This window comes from Mobula birostris, chromosome 28 (genome assembly GCF_030028105.1).
Source record: "Mobula birostris isolate sMobBir1 chromosome 28, sMobBir1.hap1, whole genome shotgun sequence".
NCBI classification, from domain to species: Eukaryota; Metazoa; Chordata; class Chondrichthyes; order Myliobatiformes; family Myliobatidae; genus Mobula; species Mobula birostris.
The window spans coordinates 31,352,860-31,365,071 of NC_092397.1; the positions used below are offsets into that span (position 1 = coordinate 31,352,860).

At 43.3% G+C, this 12,212-nt stretch overlaps 1 protein-coding gene across 1 annotated transcript in view; it reads right to left on the reverse strand.

Moving 5' to 3' along the window:
• Nucleotides 1-12,212, reverse strand: part of LOC140188978 (uncharacterized) — a 595,826-nt gene that overhangs the window by 72,909 nt on the left and 510,705 nt on the right. The window lies entirely within an intron of this gene.

Sequence of the window (12,212 nt, forward strand, 5' to 3'; positions counted from 1 at the left end):
CCTCCCACTTCCCTTTCGTTCTGTAAAGGACAACATGGATTGTGGGAGCAGTTGAATTGCCCAGAGAATTCAGGTCTCCTCAGTGATCCTGTCATCGACTATCCTGAAGAGGAGGGTTGCTGAACAACAACGTAGGCAGCCGTTCTTTGGGCCATCACTCCGCAGAATGTTCTCAGGCAAGAAATTAAAACAAGGTTTATTATCAGCAACTGGAGTTGAACAAATTTCCTAGCAGGGATTGAAGCCAATTATAGGTCCCAAAGGTGATGATAGAGTCGTATGTAACTCCGGACCAAATTTCTTACCCTTAACAACGTCTAACGGGATCCAGACGGCTAAAGTTGGTGATGTTCTCAGGTATATCAAGGATGTTTGTCCATTATTTCAGGCCAATGATGGCACAGCTATCTTCGCTCTCAGCCAACAGAACGTTTAATGCTGTTCGGTTTTGAGAGGCAACTTTGCAGTTTGCTGCCATTTTGTGATAATGTCATTGGTGTTCAGACTTATATCCGCACTGTGGCTGTGTTGTTAGCCAATTATTGCAACACTGGGGCCATACCGATCCTCTCACGAGTCAGTTTGGTGGGTCCCCAGAATAGGAACACTACAATCCAGTAACGCTGCTCAGTCTCCTTCAGCCTTCAACGCTGGCAAATGGTATGTATTTGGTGCTACCTTCGCCAAATTGTAATAACCCCTTGACAGCGTTTGTTCAGACCAGAGACACCATTTAAGTAGAAAGGGTATACCCTGGGACAATAAATACAGTCGACTTGCCAGCCGATTCTGTAAGTACCATGAAATGCTCCTCTATTCTCTGTTTGCATATGTGTTTAGCCTAAGGGATTCCCCTCCGCTCCCGGACTCCACACCTGAAGGCTGAATCTCTGGCTTTCAGCAGGATGCGAAATTCACTGTTCATCCATGGTTTCTGATTGCGGAAAACTTTTATTTGTTGTTGTGATGTCACCCTATCTACACACTTGTTGATGTGCTCAAGGACAGAGTTGGTGTATAAATCAATTTTAACCTGCTAATCTGTGGTGGCATGGGCAGCAAACGCGCTCCAGTCTGTGTGCTGGAATTTGTGCTGAAGAGCAGAGTCAGCACCCTCCAGACAGATCTTAATAGTCTTCACTGTGGGTTTCACACGTTTAATGACCGGGCTATAAATGGGAAGCAGAAACAATGCAAGATGGTCGGACTGTCCCAGGTGGGGGAGGTTTGTAAGTGTCAGCCACATTTGTGTAGACATGATCGAAAGTTTTATTACCCCTGGTGGTGCATAATACATTTTTGTAAAATCTTGGAAGCACAGTGCGTAGGTTACAATGATTATGGTCCCCAGCGACAATGAAGGCTCCGTCTGGATGCAATGTCTGCAGCTTGCTAATAGTGGTTCTGAGATGTTTCATGGCTACTTTAGCATTGGCATCCGGTGGAACATAAACTGCGACAACAATGATGCATGTAAACTCTTGAGGTTGATAAAAATGGTCTGCACTTAATAATCAGGTATTCCAGATCAACAGAGCGATAAGTGTCAGCAACACACATCAAAGTTGCTGGTGAATGCAGCAGGCCAGGCAGCATCTCTAGGAAGAGGTACAGTTGACGTTTCAGGCCGAGACCCTTCGTCAGGAATAAGTGTCAGCAATGGTAGAGTTAGTACCCCATGATCGATTCACGTAAATGGATAAATCTCCTCCCCTACTTTCACCAAGTAAACATTATCCACCCTTACCTGCGTAGACTGTACAAATAAAATAAAACTCAGAAAAAAATAGTCTTCCTCTCACTCCTCATTTCCATAATCGATTCGTTCCATAACATATCATATGCTTTTTCAATATAAAATACCGTTTTTGCAACTTCTTTATTTACCTGTGCTTTCATAATATCATCTTCCAAATGCAAACCTGAATCCAATGTCATTCTACCATTCCAAAATCCACTCTGATAAAATGCTGCGTCCCCTCTCTTTCTCAGAATATAATACAATCGGTCTTTTACCATACATTCCATCAGTGTATCCCAATGGTATGTGACGTTAATGACGTTGATCATGAACTAGAAGGATTCTACGGGGGGTTCCCAGGTTTTGTAACAGGCACTGCTAATGCCATGTTCTATGAGGAGGCCAAAACTCCAAATATGATTCAAAATATTAATAATATCTTGAGAGTTGTAAGCTATGTTTTTAAAGGTTCAATAACATAACATCCTTCCTGGTGCAATCTGACCTGTACTATTAATACCTTTCTTAAATTCACACAAAGAAAAGTCTACATTACTAACATTGCTACAGCTGCCTTCCAACACATCAGAGTATTCACTTAAATCCTTACTTACCCCAACAGCGTTAAGGCTCTTCACTTAATTTATCTCAGAACATAGAACATAGAAAACCTACAGCACAATACAGGTCTTTTGGCCCACAATGCTGTGCCGAACATGTACTTAGTTTGGATATTACCTGGGGTTACACGTAGCCCCCTATTTTTTCTAAGCTCCATGTACCTATCCAGGAGTCTGTTAAAAGACCCTATTGTATTTGCCTCCACCACCGTCGCTGACAGCCCATTCCATTCACTCACCACTCTCTGCATAAAAAATAACTTACCCCTGACATCTGCTTTGCACCTACTTCCAAGCACCTTAAAACTTTGCCCTCTCGTGTTAGCCATTTCAGCCCCGGGAAAAAAAAGCCTCCGACCATCCACACGATCAATGCTTCTCATCATTTTATACACTTCTATCAGGTCACCTCTCATCCTCCGTCGCTCCAAGAAGAAAAGGCCAAGTTCACTCAACCTATTCTCATCACGCATGCTCCATATCTTCATTATGAATTGCAGAAAATAACCGAGCTGGTAATATAACATTCTCTATTTGATTAACAATCACCTTCTCAAATCAATAATGGAATTTTATTAACCCTATGAATCCTTTCTCCTGCCCGATTCTCTTAATCATTCCCCAAACTTCTCCAAGTTTAATATCCCCTCCAATACAATCATAAGAAGACCTCCAGTAAACCTTTTTCGCAACCTTCACAACTTTCCTCACTGCAGCCTGTGTCCTTTCACACTTAAGAAGGTCACTCGGAGAGTGATACTTCAAAACTCTCCCAAACACCTTATTTCTCCCCTTATTGCCTCTGCACACTCCTCCGTCCACCATGGAACCTTTCTCCTATCAATGTCATTTTAACACAGGAGACGCTTCCACTGCAGTTTGATGAATAATAACCTTTCATTGCAGAAATCTATATCATCCTCGACGTTCAGCCATGACAGACATTCATCACGTAAAACATCTCCCAGTTTGATTAACCAAACTTCCACACCCTAAAAGTGGTCACCTGTCCCTTATATAAATCCAAACCCAAGCTTATAAATATAGGAAAATCATCGCTGTCCAATGCTTCATCACCCATGACATCCCACTCACTCACTCCAGCCACAATGTTAGAAACTGAAGTTAAATCTACAGCAGTTTCCAAACAATGATGAACAATAAATCTCCTACCTCTCCCACCATTAAGAAACACAACATGTGAAATATTGAAAAAAATCTACTACAATCAAACCATTCTGTTAACAACCCCACATTGAATTCTGTGCACTAAAATACCCACACCTAACAACCCTTACTGAGCTACAACTACATATACTTTCCAACAAGTCAATCAAAAGCTTTCAGAAGAGTTTTACCGCTTCAATACTCCTGTTTGTTGAATCAAATACTTCTACTACAGACACATCATGCACTTCATTCGCATCCACAACTCTATGTCCTATCCCTTTCCTTATTGAACATTGGTTATATTTAAGAGGGAGTTAGATACGGCCTTTGTGACTAAAGGGATCAGCGGGTATGGAGAGAAAGCAGGTACAGGATTCTGAGTTGGATGATCGGCCATGATCATATTGAATGGCAGTGCAGGCTCGAAGGGCCGAATGGCCTAATCCTGCACCTATTTTCTATGTATAACACCAGCCCCTCTACCAATCAACCTATCACATGTAATTACAACATAATCCTGCAAATTGACGCATAAATATGATAACAGCCAGGTTTCATATTAGGTGAATTTGATGAATCAGAAATAAACTTCTCAATGTCTTGCCCATCAGGCTTCTTTCATTCCACTGCAATATCCTTAATCTCATTCTGTACCTGCACAAAGAGACTGGAATTCAGATATCCCGCCCATCAGAGCTTCTTTTACAGTTTCCCACATAACACCAGGAATACCATGATACTTTTCTGCAGCTTTTACAATAATTTTAATTTTCTCAGTGCAACTAGATACCTGATCAGTACAATTCACCACATCATTTATAAGGCCACAAACTTCCTTTTATCAGCTAGTAGTGTATCTTTAGTAATGGACCTGTGATGCGACATATAGCCACTGACCTCCCATTCTGTTCTCCGACTGGTAATACTTTATTAACATTTGGTTTAACTTTTTCCTTTAACCTGTTGAACTTCAGCGGCCTTCTTAAGCACTTCACATATTTATAAATTGCACTATGTTCTCGCAATTACAACAATTAAACATTATACCTTCACAATCTTCATACTTATGTTTCCCACCACACTTACTACACCTTAGTTTCCCATGACACACTGCCACGACATGCCCAAAGCTCTGATATTTTTACATCTAAGCAGAGGCAGAATATAAGCTCATATGTCATAACTAACATACCCAGACTAACTTTATCAGAAAGCTTCACTGTATCAAAATATATCAATAGATAAGTTATCCATCCTTTCCCCATTTCAGACTACTTGTAATCTCTTCACCTTCTTAACCTTGCCTCCCAATAAATAAGAATTAATCTCTTCGATCAAAACCTGCACCAGAACACCAGTTCTAACATCCCTGATACTTCTATTTTCATTAGACAACTTGCATATCTTTTTAACCGAATTAAGTCTTCAAATGAAATGTCTTCTCACAGTTTCTTATCCTAACGATTAGCAAAGCACCTCCTTTAGGGTTTGAGCACAATCTATATTCCCAAAAGCAGATTTCAACTCTGTGGCTAATTTCAAAGGAGAAAACGTGCAGATGCTGGAAATCCAAGCGATACACAAACAAACGCTATATGAACTCAGGACTGATCAATTGTCTCCGCCCGAAGTATCGACTGAACTCTTTCCCAGAGATGCTGGCTGGCCTGTTGAGTTCCTCCAACATTTTTTTTTTTGTGTGTTGCTGTACTTAATTTCATGGGATTGATAGAAGGCTGTTCTTGGTCAAATTTAAACAATACTTTGAAATCCCTACCGTTCCATTACTTGAAATCATTTCAAAATTATGTTACATTTTCCGTTTTCCAGATCGAGATTCAACTGCATTCCAACTCCTCAGCCATTCGCTCGAACCCTTCATTTTGGGTTCCTTTTCCAAACACGCTCCACCCCCTCCCTCCTGAACCTACATTATCATGCAAGTCTCTTCTTATTGTCATTTCGACCGCAACTGCTGGTACAGTTCACAGTAAAAATGAGACAACGTTTTTCAGGACCATAGATGCTACATGAAACAATACAAAAACTACACTGAACTACGTAAAACAACACAAAAACTACACTAGACTCCAGACCTACGCAGGACTGCATAAAGTGCACAAACCAGTGCAGACATTACAATAAACAATAAACAAGACAATAGGTACTGTAGAGGGCAGTAGGTTGCTGTCAGTCCAGGCTCTGGGTATTGAGGAGTCTGATGGCTTGGGGGAAGAAACTTTTACGTAGTCTGCTCGTGAGAGCCCAAATGCTTTCGTGCCTTTTTCCAGATGGCAGGAGGGAGAAAAGTTTGTATGAGGAGTGCGTGGGGTCCATCATAATGCTGTTTACTTTGCGGATGCAGCGCGTGGTGTAAATGTCTGTAATAGCGGGAAGACCGACGCCAATGATCTTCTCAGCTGACCTCACTATCCGCTGCAGGATCTTGCAATCCAGGATGGTGCAATTTCCAAACCAGGCAGTGATACAGCTGCACAGGATGATCTCAAAAAAAACCTCTGTTGAATGTGGTGAGAATGGGGGGTGGGAGACGGACTTTTCTCTAGTCTTTGCAGAAAATAGAGATGCTGTTGGGCTTTCTTTGCTATGGAGCTGATGTTGAAGGATCAGGTGACATTCTCCGCCAGGTTAGCACCGAGAAATTTGGTGCTCTTAACGATCTCTACCAAGGAGTCGTCGATGTCCAGCTGAGAGTGAACGCTCCCTGTTCTCCTGAAGTCAACAACCATCTCTTTTGTTTTGTTCACATTCAGAGACAGGTTGTTGGCTCTGCACCAGTCCGTTAGCCGCTGCACCTCCTCTCTGTATGCTGACTCATCGTTATTGCTCTTGAGGCCCACCACAGTCGTGTCATCGGCGAACTTGATGATGATATTTCCCATTATCTCCACACATTCACTGCCTGCGCCACCAACTGCTACTGCTCCTGAGCCAGTCAACAACTCGAACCCTCCGCATGTGTTCTGCCGTCAATCAGGTCTATGGGCGGAGCAACGCAGCTGATGCGAATGTGTTGCAATGACGTCACAAAACGTAAGCATACCTTCCCCGGTCCACGTTGTGAAACGTCTGTTTGGAGGATCCAGGGCTGCGGGAGAGGCAGGGCGGTTTTAAAGCCGTCCACATGGTAAGGTTCTTTCCAAAGTGTCTCAGCTGTACCTTTGCCTGTCTTCTCCAGACAGTCACACAGCCAAACTGAGAGAATCGGCATGAGTGTTGGGAAAGAGCAAGAGTTTATATCATACAACAGCCCCGGTCTAATGTGTTTGGAATGACGGATTCGGGCACCGAATGTTCGCCGAACGTTTTAAAATACAGACGTGTTGAGGGACTACCTGGGAAAAAGGCCGCTAAACACAACGTTCCTTGATTTCGAGAAACTCTCCCGTTCCGGGCTATTTGCACACTCGAATGCCCCACTTTCTAAATGGGGTTTAATGTGCTTAAATGTGAGGTTATCCACTTTGGTGGCAAGAACAGGAAGGCAGATTACTATGTGAATGGTGTCAAGTTAGGAAAAGGGGAAGTACAACGAGATCTAGGTGTCCTTGTTTATCAGTCACTGAAAGTAAGCATACAGGTACAGCAGGCAGTGAAGAAAGCTAATGGCATGCTAGCCTTCATAACAAGGGGATTTGAGTATAAGAGCAAAGAGGTCCTTCTGAGTTGTACAGGGCCCTGGTGAGACCACGCCTGGAATATTGTGGACAGTTTTGGTCTCCAAATTTGAGGAAGGACATTCTAGCTATTGAGGGAGTGAAGCGTAGCTTCACGAGGCTAATTCCCGGGATGGAGGGACCATCGTATGTTGAAAGATTGGAGCGACTGGGGTTGTATACACTGGAATTTAGAAGGATAAGAGGGGATCTGATTGAAATATATAAGATTATTAAGGTATTGGACACGTTAGAGGCAGGAAACATGTTCCCGATGTTGGGGGAGTCCAGAACCAGAGGACAAAGTTTTTGAATAAGGGGTAGACAATTTAGAACGGAGTTGAGAAAAAAAAACTTTTTCACACAGAGGTTTGTGGTTCTGTGAATGTTCTGCCTCAGAAGGCAGTGGAGGCCAATTCTCTATAATCTTTCACAAAAGAGTTAGATAGAGCTCTTAAAGATTACGGAGTGAAGGGACGTGGGGAGAAGGCAGGAAAAAGTTACTGATTGTGGATGATCAGCCATGATCACAGCGCACGGTGGTTCTGGCTGGAGGGGCTGAGTGGCCTACTCCTGCACCTATTCCTATTGTCTGTTGTCTAATACTTCAACCCCATTTGTTTCGTTGAAAGCTTCTCTTGTATTTCCAGTTTCTATTTGAAGCAGGAAAACGGTCTCCCCGCCGGGGATTCGGACCACTGAAATAACGAGGAATAAACACGAGTGTGGAATCTGTCTCATGGATGTCAGGGTTAGTAGGGTTCATATTAGAGTCACTCTGGTGTTTGTTTGTTGAGAGTAGAGCTGCCGCTTTTTACCCATCCCCTTCTCACTGTGTATCAGTGGTGTATCAGGATTCTTTAGCGATTCAGTCACTTACTGTGTTCAAGAACTGGCCAAAGGAAGTGTTCACATTAGCGTCTAACTGACCGGATATGTATAATCAGGATTTATTTCTCATTTACTGATCCGCGAAGCAGGAAAGCATTCGAATCTCTCGGGTCGATTCTCCCTTCAGTCGGATCTCAGGAGCTGTGTTTCTCCGGTCTGTCGGAACGTCGCGACATCCAGTGGTCAGAATAGGAACTGCAACAGAGTGAGGAATGATCCTTCAGAAAACAGCTCAAACACTGAGAATCGAGTAACAGAATCTTATAGCACCAGAAACCATTCAGTCAATGTATCTGTTTTGCATCATGGGGCAATGGTGGTATAGTGGTGAGCATAGTTGCTTCCCAAGCAGTTGACCCGGGTTCGATTCCTGGCCCTTGCCGGGTGTACACTTTTATACTAAAAAATAACCTCTAACCGGGCACTATGAACGCAGAACTGTAATTCATGGAAAATTTGTTGTGAGTGAAATTCACTCTAATGGCTCAGATGGATCCCTCATGTACGATGGTGGTAGTCCCTCTTGTAGGATGATCGAGGATCCCAAATTAAATGAAAAACACAGCATTAGACCACGGAGGTCTGTTAGATTCCTGACCAAAGACACAACGCGCCTCGGAAATTCTCTCGTTCCTGTCTTCCATCGTGCAGAAGGTACACAAGCCTGAAAGCACGTATCACAGTCTCACGGATAGTTTCAGTCCCACTGTTGTGTCTATTGAATGGTTTCCCATAAGATAGGATGGACGTTTGACCTCACGGTCTACCTTGTTATGGAACTGCACTTCATTATTTACCTGCGCCGTGCTTTCTCTGTCCCTGTTACAATTTATTCTGCATTTTGTTATTGTTTCACCTTGTTCTCTCCCAATACAATTCAATTCAATTCCATGGAAGAGACTTCACAGTGCAGAAGTCGAATCACAAACGAGAAAATGTGCAGATGCTGGAAATCAAAGCAACACGCACAAAATGCTGGAGGAATTCAGCAGGCCAGGCTGTTTCGTGCTCATGAAGAAGGGTTGCGGCCTGAAACACCGACCGTATACTTTATTCCATAGATGCTGCTGCACATTTTCTCTTGTATGAGAAAGAGATTTAAAATAAAACTGTTGATCACTGGCTCGAAGCACCAACCTTTCGGTTAACAGCCGAACGCGCTCACCGATTGCGCCACAGAGACGAGAATTCAAAGAAGTACGAATAAATGGCAGATGTCAATTGAAATGTGGTTTCTTTCTACAGATGCATAATATGACACGTTTATGTTTTGAAACACGAAGATGCATAAACGTTGTCGCCAATAGCAGAGGATGGTTTCGATCAATCGACCTCTGGGTTATGGGCCCAGCACGCTTCCGCTGCGCCACTCTGCTGGGGAAAATACAAAGAATTGTTGTGTGTGAATGTTGTGCTATGCTTTGTGTGTCTGTGTGTGTTTATCTCTGGGTCTGTATATGTCTGGGTCCATTCCCTCGTTTCCCCGTATTCATACCCACTTTCTTCACTTTCTTTCGTTCATTCCCAGTTTCTCCTCTTTCTCTTTTTCTCCACCTTTCTTTCTTTCTTCCCTGCTCTCTGGTCCACCCAGTTATTATCTCTATGCCGTTTAGTCTCTATCCTTTCTTCCATCTCGTTCCCGCTATTTCACCAGTGACTATGTTTTACATTATTTATTTTTTCAGACGGACAATTCATCCCACTTGTGAGGCTTTAAAAAAAAAAACGACGTTTCCACCCACAAGGCGGACTAAATCCCGAGGTGCCGTTAACTTCCTAATCCTGTCCCGATGATTGAATGAATGTCGGAGTTCCTTCAGTGTTGAACCAACAGTTCACATTGTGAAGCGGAACTCGCGACATTAATGTACTGCAAGCACTTCCCTCAAATGCAACACTTCCTCCACCGGGATTAACTGTTGGTGTCATGTTCAGACCATCACGGCCGGACCAGTGAGTGACAGATAGGGAGGTGGGAACTATCGCTGATGCCCTGTAACGAGGGGCGGTTTTTCCATTTCTCCACCGAAGCTGCGTAACTGATACAGTAAGGGTTGGGTTTTAACTCCCCCACGTGGGACGGTGTAAAGACACGCTGGCAGCTGCTTATCACCTATCACCTGGCTTCTCCCTCTCTTCTCCCACGTTTCAATTCTACTCCTCATTTGATTTCTCCAGTCCTCCTGAAGTGTCTCGGCCCAAAGCGTCGACTGTACTCCTTTCCATAAATGCTGCCTGACCTGCTGAGTTCCTCCAGCATTTTGGGTGTGTTGATCCGTGTCTTCTGTCTCACTTGCCAAACCCGTGAATCTGCTTGCTCATAACATCTTCCCAAATCTTTTGTTAAGTAGATATTCGGAGAAATGTTCTTATATTGCAAAAATAAAATTACGTTTGATTAATTCAACTAAAAGCTATTAACAGATACCAAAACGTACCACAGAAAATGGAATTTAAAGCCCTTTTTGATTAAGCAAAGGGACCCTTTCCCTCCCAGAGGCGGACTGTTGATATGAGTTGTTTCTTTGGTCTGGGAATGAGTTTCCAAACATTAAATTGATGCTATATCTGTTCGTGAATCTCTCTCTCTCTCTCTCTCTCACACACACACACACACACACACACACACACACACACACACACACACACGCATACGAACACCGACACACGCACACGCATGTAAACAAACAGAGACACGCATACGCACGGGCACGTAAACAAAGAGATGCACATACACATACACACACACACACACACACACACACACACACACAAACACAAAATAAGTTAAATACTGAAAGCGCAGTGGCTGGCAAACTGAAGGAGAAAATGTGACAACACAGTGGAGATATTGAACACGAACAGGCCTGGACATTTCTCAAAGGAATATCTCACAAGTGTTGGAAGGACAAACCAACGTAGAACATACAGGGTTAATGGTAAGGCACTGAGGAGTTAAGTGGAACAGAGGGATCTGGGAATCCAGATACAAAATTCCCTAAAAGGTCGTCACAGGTAGATAGGGTCGTAAAGAGAGCTTTTGGTACATTGGCCTTTATTAATCGAAGTATTGATTATAAGAGCTGGAATGAGGCCTAATCTGGAGTATTGTGTTCAGTTTTGGTCACCAAATTGCAGGAAGGATATAAATAAGGTTGAAAGAGTGCACAGAAGGTTTACAAGGATGTTGCCGGGACTTGAGAAACTCAGTTACAGAGAAAGGTTGAATAGGTTAGGGCTTTATTCCCCTGAGCGTAGAAGAATGAGGGGAGATTTGATAGAGGTGTATAAGATTATGATGCGTATAGATAGAGTGAATGCAAACAGGCTTTTTCCACTGAGGCAAGGAGAGAAAAAAAACAGAGGACATGGGTTAAGGGTGAGGGGGGAAAGTTTAAAGGGAACATTGGGGGGGGGCTTCTTCAGACAGAGAGTGGTGGGAGTATGGAATGAGATGCCAGACGAGGTGGTAAATGCTGGTTCTTTTTTAGTATTTAAGAATAAATTGGACAGATACATGGATGGGAGGTGTATGGAGGGATATGGTCCGTGTGCAGATCAGTGGGACTAGGCAGAAAATGGTTTGGCACAGCCAAGAAGGGCCAAAGGGCCTGTTTCTGTGCTGTAGTTTCTATGGTTTCTATGGTATGGAATTATGTTAATATTAGTTGTACGTGGACATTAATAAATACGCGATGGTCATAACCTCCTGGCAGCGTGTTATGCCTTTGGAGAGATGGCGCTCCTGTGAAAACACCAACGGACGAAGCTCTAAAAACATTTCGAGGTAGTTAAACTATCACTGAAGTGGAGTTATGGGAGTGAGTTGCAAACTCAGCACAAGAAATGAAAGAAGTGAGAAGGGAATCTATGTGAAAAGCCGAGTGAGGGCGCAGTGCGGATGCTGAGGGATGAAGGAGAATCAGCGAGGGAAGGATGAGGGAGTAACTTTAAGTTCCTCAGTGTTATCAGTTCAGATTATCAATCCTTGGCCCGGCACATACGTTTCACTACAGAAAAGGCTCGGCAGCACCTCTACACGTCATCTAAAATGTTGACAGATTTCCATAGGTGTGCGGTGGAGAGCATATTGACTGGTGGCATGAGGACCTG